Here is a 9,531-nt window from a genome sequence, read left to right on the forward strand (position 1 = left end):
ATTTCTATTATGCAGGCAGCTGACTTTGACTCTTGAAATTTTGAAGATACATTTCTGGGCAATAAATACATTTTTTATTGAATTATGAAATTTCTTGAAAAACACAGAAAGGTGGCAGCATGCATGTACCTCCCATCCAGATAAGAGTCTTACATATGGTAAAGCCGCTGGATAGGGGTAGAGCTGCGGCTTAGGGGGACAGCACTTGCCTAGCACTCAGGAACATTGGGCTTAATTGCCAGTACAGTAAAAGAAAGAAAGAAAGAAGGAAAGAAGGAAGGAAGGAAGGAAGGAAGGAAGGAAAGAAAGAAAGAAAGAAAGGAAGGAAGGAAGGAAGGAAGAAAGAAAGAAAGAAAGAAAGAAAGAAAGAAAGAAAGAAAGAAAGAGAAAGAAAGAAACTATGAACTTCAAGTTTATAAAGATAATGGTCAATTCAAAAGATATAAGGAATTATTTATAGTCTTTTGTTTTCATTCAAAATATCATCTCTGTATTCTCCAAGTGTTTCGAGCTTCAAGAATGCCATTCCAAGGTAAATAATCTGGCTACAGGGGTAGAATTACAATATCTAATGGGATACAACTGGGTGATGCAAAAAATGGGAAATGTACGCAGGATGCATTCCACTGGGACTTCTGAAATGCCATTTCATTTAAAATTTTTTTTATTTTCAAGAAAAAAATAGTACAAAATTGCAAAATAAGATTGTAGGAGAGTAGCAAAGGTTAGTACATTGTGTATCATTATTTTCAAAGTAGGTGTTTGTATTACAAGATATAGGCATCAAACAACATAGGCACAAATGAACTTTTTTCAATGAACAATTAATAATATAGCAATTGGTAGTATAACCATCTTAACTGTTTTGTGTGTATATACATTTATTTATTTTTGCTTTTCCCTTCTTTCTCTGAAATGCTATTTCTGTGGTGAGCACCAGGGAGAAGAAAATATTGCCCTTCTAGTTTGAAAAGGAAGCTGTTTCTTACCCAGGCAGTCCTTGCTATTGGCCTTCATGTCTGTGGACCCATTTCTCTGGGTGTGCGACCCCAAGAGCTGAACTCTGTAAGTGACTTGGTCGATATGGTGTCGTTTGTACATTCTCAGCATGTGCTTTCAGACTTCCCACACCTCACACCTTTTCTCCTGCAGCTGCCCAGAAGCTTTGAGGGGGAAGGCAATGGGAGACAAATCTCCTGCACATAGAGGAAGGAGTCAAGTAATCTGTCTCCAGCCAGCGGGGAGGCAGAAGTGGGATTAGGAGCCACCTGTGATCAGAAGAGCAGTGCTCTTCCCCGGGCTGAGGCAGGCTCTGCGCTGCTGGGCTTCCTCCTACTGATTAACAGAAACAGCCGCTTTGTGTTCTGGTATCAAGAATGTCGTAAAGTTTAAATTGGACTATCTTGTAATTAACTGCATTTTAAAGGTTTGGAGGTGGGCTAAATGCTGTGCTTCAGCATATTAACAGTTTCACAAGGAGGAAGGAGAATTTAAACAGAAGACAAAAACAGAAAACATGTTCTGTGCTTGGTAGCAATGAAAATCTGTTTCAGTGTTATTGGATTATAATGGGCCAATTTTTATCTACAATTTATGTCTCTGGAAACACAACCTTCAAAGAAAAATACATTGCCACAGATTTTTTTTCAGCTCAAACTCAATAATGATATAGTTTGCCTATCTGTGGCTGATTTTATATGCAGTCTTTTCTGAGAAGCAGTTATATTCTAGATCATCATGTATTTTAGTAGCGAGAAGATCAAGATTCTCTATTTTCAGATGTAAGCCCCCGCCACCGTCAAATTATGTTTCAAAGTTCACACTACGTTTTTTTTTGTCTCTAGTGTCCAGACTGGACCACAGAACACACCTTCAGTGCTGCTAGTTTGAGGCTCTTATTCATGCTTTATTATCTTCAAAAACTTCACTCACACTTCTAATGAAGCTCAAAATGTTCCTTTTTTCATGAAGCTCTTTTGCCAAAATGTATCTTCTGCAAAATAAATCCTTACATTCTGCGTATTCCCATAACACACGATTTACACATCTAATATACTGAATAATCAGCATGTAGAAAGTTTGCCATTTTACCGATGTATTTTATGCTTATTATTTAATTGCAACACTGCAACATTCTGCATAATCACTTGGATCAACAAGCTCTTTCATTGGAAAGCAAGAACCTCGATAGCCAGGCTCCAATTTCTCGTTTTTCCATAATTCCTTATATTACATTTTGCATATGGCAAGTGTCCCCATCTGATGGTTATTGGCACTGAACTGATATCAGAGTCCATACCCACCAGAAGGGATTAAATTTCTAAATGTAAATAGTGACCTTGTGTCTAATATTGCCCCTGCAAGCACTGCTAGCCTTGAATTCCACCTCCGACTTTGAAGTCTGGCAGCCACCTCACAGCACTAATAAGGAAAGCTGTGACTTGCTGGGTAATAACGCACTGCCTTGGAATAATCATTTTCAAATGAATCAACAACAGCAGCTATTTGCCTGATCTAATTAGCATCACCTTTTTTGAACAGGCGGAAAAAGGTTGGCATGTTCTGTACGATGTACCATGCAGCAAATTATATAGACAAGGCAACATTACAGGGTCAGGCGTCCACCTCGGTGGCTGAGGGCTTCCTGGCAGTCTCCCCCCCGCTTCCTACACTAACTCAAAAAACTGCTTACATGATTTCAAATATGTGACTCATAAGGAAATCCTTAATTTGAAATTTAGTGCAAATATAGTTTCTATATCTAAGGAGACATTTTGTAGGAACACTGCAAAAGCAAAGATGAAATTGTCTTCACATCCAAGAGTATTTGGGAAGCGATGAGAAATTAACCTGCTTATTCATCTGGTAGGAATGAGCTTTTATCCTTCCCTTGGAGTTAAGCAGCTTTTATTCCTAAGGCCAACATCTGAATATTTTTAGAGGGGAAAGAGCCCAAGGGAGGGCTCTGGGGCCCTAGGAAGTAGAAGGACTTCTGGGGCCCTAGGAAGAAAGAGTTTGTCACCCCGCAAGGCAGATGAAGTGTGGGAGGGTGGTCTGTCATGGTCAAGTGCGGTGCTCTCTCATTAGAAGGTGGGCGTAGCAGCTTGGGATTGGGGAGAGAGACAAAGGTTTTGAGGAATGGATTGAAAGCCAGTGATGTGTTGGAGTCAGCTTGCTGAAACACATCTCTTTCCAAATATGACCAGAGTGAACTGAAAATCAATCCATTCTCCATATTTTTAGATTCTTGTGAGACCAGAAGCTCAGGACCCCTCTATAATCACTGAATTTGTTTTTTTTTTTTTTTCGTTTTTATTGGTACCAGGGATCGAACTCATGACTGCCTACTTGCAAGGCAGGTGCTTATGCCGCTGAGATAAATCGCCAGCCCCTTAATAATCACTGAATCTGAAGCTCTATCTGCCTTGGTGAGGTTGAAGCCAGATAAAATCTGGTGTAGAAAAGTAAAATGGATACCCATGAGCCGGGGTTCTGAATTTCTAAATCTGGCTCTGCCACTTGCTAGTTGTGAGAGACTGGGTAAGTAGCTTAGTTTCCTTATCTTTAAAATGGTAGAATGATATTATCAACCTTTTGAGGTTTCTTTGATACCAGTTAATATATTGAAGGACCTGCAGGACCTGGTGTATATGAAGTGCTATCTCGGAGTCTTCAGTGTTGTTGCTCGAGTGGCATGCAGGAGCGTGTTCAGTTTCCTCAGAGTTCCTCAGTGTCCTTAGATTCCCACCTCAGATATCAAGTCTACAGGTGCCAAAGCCCCTTATATAAAATGGCATTGTATTTACGTAGAAGCTACAGACAGTTTCCTGTGTCCTTCAAATAAATAATCTTTAAATGACTTGGGATATCTAATACAATGAAAGTGCTGGGGGAAATAATTGTCAGAGTGCATTATTCAGGAATAAAATCATCTGTACAGTTACTTTTTTTGGTATGAATAGTTTTGATCTGAGGTTGCTTGAAACCACAGATGTGGGACACAGTGTATGTTGCACAAATGGTCCTATTACTATGTATGTGTCCATTTTTAAATATCCTCTTCCATGCAGTTCATTTGAGATGGAAAGTTCTTAAAGAGGAAGTGTCATTGTGTACATCTTCTGTGTTTATTTTTTTTCCCACTGGTTCTGGTTACTCATAACACTTCCTGTTAAAGTCAATTATAAATCTGTGCCATTTCCAAGTTCTCATGTTTGTAGCCCCCCAGTTCCTGACATACTAGGTTCACAATGGGCAGGGGTTACATAAACTGGAGTTAGATCTGTAGATCTGAGCTAAGTGCTCAGGCTTAGTCAAAGCTTTCTGATGGGGCTGGCAAAAGAACTCAATCATTTATTAAAGGGTGTAAAATTCCTCGGTGAAGAGGAAAGGGAGGCCCTGAAGGCAGTGCCATGAGGTGATGTGAAAATTTAGAGGCACAACTGGCTGCTGAGTCTTTTTGCTTGAAAGCTTACCAGGATGGAGAAACCAGTTAGCGCTTTCCTCCGGAGAGGAAATACAAGGCCAGGAGACTTTTGTCAACATGAAAAGAAAAGGGAACCCCAGAACAAGCTTTATGGGGAGGAAACAGCTGAGTCACTGTGGGCAGAAGTGTCAGTGGGGTTTGAGATTTTAATTAGAGCAGCTGGGGGACTTGTCATCTCCTCCTCAGGCACACTCACAGTCACAGGTAGCCAAAGACACCTTTCTTCAGTTCACTGAAAGTGTTCCTAAAAATGTAATGGTTTAGTTAACCAAGTGTATCTGTCAGTGTCTGCTGAAGAAGCAGATATAATACAAGACATACAAATATATAAGAACTTAAAAGATTGGCTAATAAGGGCTACACACCAAGTCAGATAAGCAAGTGTGCAAAGGGTGTCTGCACACTGGACTCATGCACGAGTTCGAATCAGGCTGAAGGGTCTGCCCTAGAAGCTGAAGAGTCCATACTAGAAGCCAGGAGATGACATCCAAGGGGAAGGTGAAGACTGGGGGCTCTCCTGAAGAAATAGAAGCAGATCTCTTCCTCATTTCCCCTTTATGCCATCCAAGTGACAGGCTATCCTAGAGTGGGTCTTCCACATCCAGGGTATGGAATTGCTGAGCCAGTTTAGTTGAGCTTCTCTTACCAGAGTTGACACAATCAACCATCACATCAGGTGTCCTTGTTACAGTTCAATACCCTTTGTTTAGAAAAGAAACACAAAATGTGTTAAGAAAGGTGCGGCTACTTAGCAGGGGTAGACTTTCTGAACTAATATTCCCATGATAAAGTAACAACCAACATGAACTGGCTACTAGATCCTGGGCTGAGTGGGTACATGTATTGTTTCTTGCATCTGCTCAGGAGTCTGAGGAAATACACTGTTACATTGTCTTCATTTTTCAGTGAGAAAATGAGGATGAAACAGATGTCAACTGATGATCCCAAAAGCCTACAGTTGGTACTAAGTGCCTTCTTTGACAAGAAATGCCCTGTAATGTCTTCTCTAAAAGTTACAGTTTTTAAACAATAAAGAACAGACCAAATGGGCCATAAAAGAATTTTTCATAAATGATGCTCATAGTAAGGAGTTAAAAATCTATACATTACTTTGTTGTTATTTTTTAAGTCACTCTCAATGTTAAAATAATAGCATTTAAAATGGTAAGAGGAAAACACTTGTTTTATAAAGTCAGCAAAATAAAGAGGGCCATGAAAAGGGCAGGAATGAATAAAACACAGAAAGCATGAAATAAGATGAAGTCCATAAGTTCAAACGTACTGGTTCTGACTATGGTGGGCCAAGTGATCTCTTCTTCCATTTAACCACAGTCTAAACAAAGAGACGAAGAGGCAAAGAGGGGTCAGAAGGAGAAATCAGAGCAAGTGGTCACCTTAAAAATACAAATAAAAGAAGGTAAGTGGCATCATTCATACTTAAACACTGAGGGAAAACCAAAACATTACACAGAGGTCAAGTCTTAAGTTTAGGTTTGAATCTCTAGTGAAGATAGAAGGGGACAAGCCTTTCTGCACAATAATAGCAAAAAATATTAGTATACTCTTCTCAGAATTTGACTCAGGAAAGCCATGAATCAAATTATTATGTAGTCTACCCCAGCCTGCAAAACTACAGTCTTTGCTGGCTTAGTAACATTATTTTATTTAGATCCTCGGCCAGCATATGCTTCTGCCCTGGGGGCCCAGACCCTACAGGGGGTTCCAAGGGATTTCTTTATTTGCTTCCTTCCCTTCCCTTCCCTTTCCTTCCAAGGCTGCCTGTAAATACACAACACAGTTGCAAAGTCACGGCAGCTCACAATATTGAAACAGAGACACCCTGTTAAATCCATGCCTGACAACTGTGAGCCCCTTTTATATTTCAATTATAAGATCAACAACTGCAAATGCTTCAGGCCCAGACTGTTACCACCCAGAGTTCAGGGAGTCCTGGAGCAGAGGAAGGCTGTGCCTGGCTCACTGTGGTGCCTCCAGGGGAAACAAGGACCAGCTAGGAAGACTAGGAGAAGCTCCTGCTTAGCATGTGCTCCCTCTAAAGGATAAACTCAGGAGCAAATCCTACAGGCACAAGGCCACAGCAACCTGAGTGGAAGGTTGGGCACTGCACCAACAGTCCCACCAGTGCCCTGACTGTGCTGGATTTTGCTGTTAGGATTTCATCTCACTTGTACTTGGAAACTGAGTCCTCATACTGGAAGTTAGAAAGGGAAAAAATAACCAAAAACCAAAAAAAATCCTGGTGTTTTTTTCCCTGCTATTTCTTAGTTCAAAAGCCACTTTCAGAGTTTTGCTGGAAAGATCAGTCCAGGGTTCTCCCCTTTGAAGGTATAGTCTTGTACTGCCCCAGGGACCTGAAAGCCTACAAGCGCCTCACCCATGGGGGACCCTGGTCTGCAGTGTGGGGTTCCTCAAGATTTCCTCCACATGACAGCCAGTATGGATGGTGTCTTCATCTGCTCCATGTTAACTTCCACAGTGTACATGGCTGCCAGATCATTCCCTAGACTGCGCTCCTGACAGTTCCCAATTAGACAGTTCATAGGGAGGTTTCCATGGAGGGCTTTGCTACCTAGAATCTGTTCCCATCCAAATCGACTGCGTGTTTTTTTTTCCTGTTAGGATTTAAATTAGAATGATTCTTATTCTAAGAAGACATCAGTGAGTTTTCTAATATAAAAGCCAGTCAAAATTAAGTCAAGGGAGCAAATATTTATTGAATTTCTGCAATGACCTGGATATTTTATCATCAAAGATCTTCGAATTAATGGAAAAATGTGTACTCATGATCTCACCTTTGGTGACAGAGATGTATACACAAAAGTCCTTCCTTACTCAGTTTTGCTTCCCCTTGTTTCAGTTACCTACAGTCAACCATGGTCTGAAAAGAGTAACTGGACAATTCCAGAAATAAACAAGTCATTTGTTTTAAATTGCATGCCATTTTGCATAGTGCAAAGAAATCTCACATAATCCTGCTCTGGTCACCAGGATCCCACCCCATAGGACACGTGTCTCATCCACTCATCAGACCCACTGTCACAGAGCTTGTCCTCAAGTAACCCTTGTTTTATATAATGATAGCCCGAAGTGCAAGGTTACCAATGCTGGCAATTCACATATGCCCAAGAAAAGTCACAAAGTGCTTCCTTTAAGTGAAAAGATAAAAGTTCTTGACTATTTAATAAGAGAAAAGAATTATGTACTAAAGTCAGTAAGATCTACAGTATGAATAGATGGACAAGGATAGGGCTTGGCATTATCCACAGTTTCAGGCACCAACTGGGGGTGTCGGAACACATCCCCTGCGCATAAATGGGAACTACTAGATGTTTTTTACAAATTATATATTCAGAGGTGTTGCTTGCCAAAGGCTTTCCAAATCTTAATCCTGAGCTAGTTTAGCCATTTGCAGATTTTCATAGAGAAATGACTGTGAAAGCTGCATTCATTCTAAAACCATGGCCACGCACACTCATTCCCTAGAGAACTCTGAAAAGCCACATTTCATAGAGTAGGGCTTTTAGAAAGAAGTCCTACTAATTAGCCTGGCTCTCCAAATATGGGTCCTAAAAGAATATGACAGGAGAAATCAAAATGTGCATGAGTTTTTTTTTTTTTTTAAATTGAAGTCTTTCTGGAATTCTTGGGGATAATTGTGCTTTTTACTAAAGAAATGCTTGATGCCAACATTGCTGTCATGGGTGGGATAAATAAGGGAATGTGGTCAGGATGGTGTGTGTTTGAAATAGATTTCTGGAAGCACCTCATTCGTAACACTCAGATTCATTTCTTGCTCAATATGTTCTTATGACAAAGCACAGGTAAATATGTGTGTGTGTTTGTGATCAGTTCAAAAACTTATCACAGAGCACTCCTTTGGTGACCTAAGAAAGACTTGTATAGTTTGTGACAATGTATTGCATGGCAACCTGAGAAGTGATTTTATGCTATGCTAAGAATCTGTGTTTTAGGATCTAACTCAGGCAGACCTCAATCCACATCTGCCTGAAAAAGGAGTATCACATTTCTTATCGGATAATATCTTAGTTAATTTCACTTTGGTGCAATCAAATACCTGACACACACAAGTTAAAGAAGGGAAGGTTTATTTTGTCTCACAGTTTGTAAAGGTTTCAGTCTATAATTGGCTGGCTCTAAGGCAGAGCGAGCGGCATGGCAGGAGAAAAAAGTCTGTAGCAGAGCAATCAGAACACAGCAGCAGCATCAAACCTTCCTTTCCCTTTTTTTCCATTCAGGCTACAAGTGTATTGGTCAGTGCCCCACACCAGGCTTCTTATTATTCACACCCAGAGCTGTGCTAAAATAAGCCGTGGACTAATTTAGTTATCACACTCTTAATCTTTAGTCACTCACCTCTCATCTAGCTGCCTCTGAAAACCCCCTATGAGAGAATGAGGCCTTGGGGGAACATTTAGATACAAGCTATAACAGACATTCTTATTTGGATCTAATATGTTTATCAATACTTTGTTAACAAACTTTAAAAAAATATTTAAAGTAAACTTTAAATTTTTAAAAATTTTTTATTTTTTAAAGTTCATTTTATTCATAGATAAAAAGAAACAAGAAGCAGCAGCAGAAGAAGCAGAAAAGTACAGCAAACTTTTCAAGTACATCAATCAGGGCATATACATTGTGCACTGTCATCCCCAAATCAAGATAAACTTCTAATTAAAAAATACTTTTTCAGTATTTATAGAAACAAAGGCTCATCACACGTTATCTTATACTGTTTAAAATTTGTTAAATGTTTTCACAATAAAGATTTGATATTTGATTTTGATAAATACTGAATGGGTTAGAGAAAGATTATCTCTCATAGCAATCAAGTCTTTTGTGTATTTGGTATTAGTAATAGAACTATTAGTAATAGATAATTACTAATTAATAGTAGATAGTTATTAGTAATAGAGGCCTATCCACAAGTCTTTACTTCAAAACCTTAAGCTTTTTGAAACTTATTGGCAGCAAAACTTAATCTAAATCTACACAAGGCTATTTAT

The 9,531-nt window shown here is 39.6% G+C and overlaps 1 long non-coding RNA gene across 1 annotated transcript; it reads left to right on the forward strand.

Annotated features, from left to right (window-relative positions):
• Positions 1-797: 797 nt before the first annotated feature.
• Positions 798-5,436, forward strand: LOC134478211 (uncharacterized). Its single transcript, XR_010050697.1, has 3 exons — positions 798-1,065; positions 3,326-3,540; positions 5,393-5,436. It is a non-coding gene; the product is annotated as an uncharacterized LOC134478211 (long non-coding RNA).
• Positions 5,437-9,531: the final 4,095 nt, after the last annotated feature.

Source organism: Cavia porcellus, unplaced genomic scaffold, assembly GCF_034190915.1.
Source record: "Cavia porcellus strain 051 isolate PalLab524CR breed Dunkin Hartley unplaced genomic scaffold, mCavPor4.1 scaffold_12, whole genome shotgun sequence".
Lineage (NCBI taxonomy): Eukaryota > Metazoa > Chordata > Mammalia > Rodentia > Caviidae > Cavia > Cavia porcellus.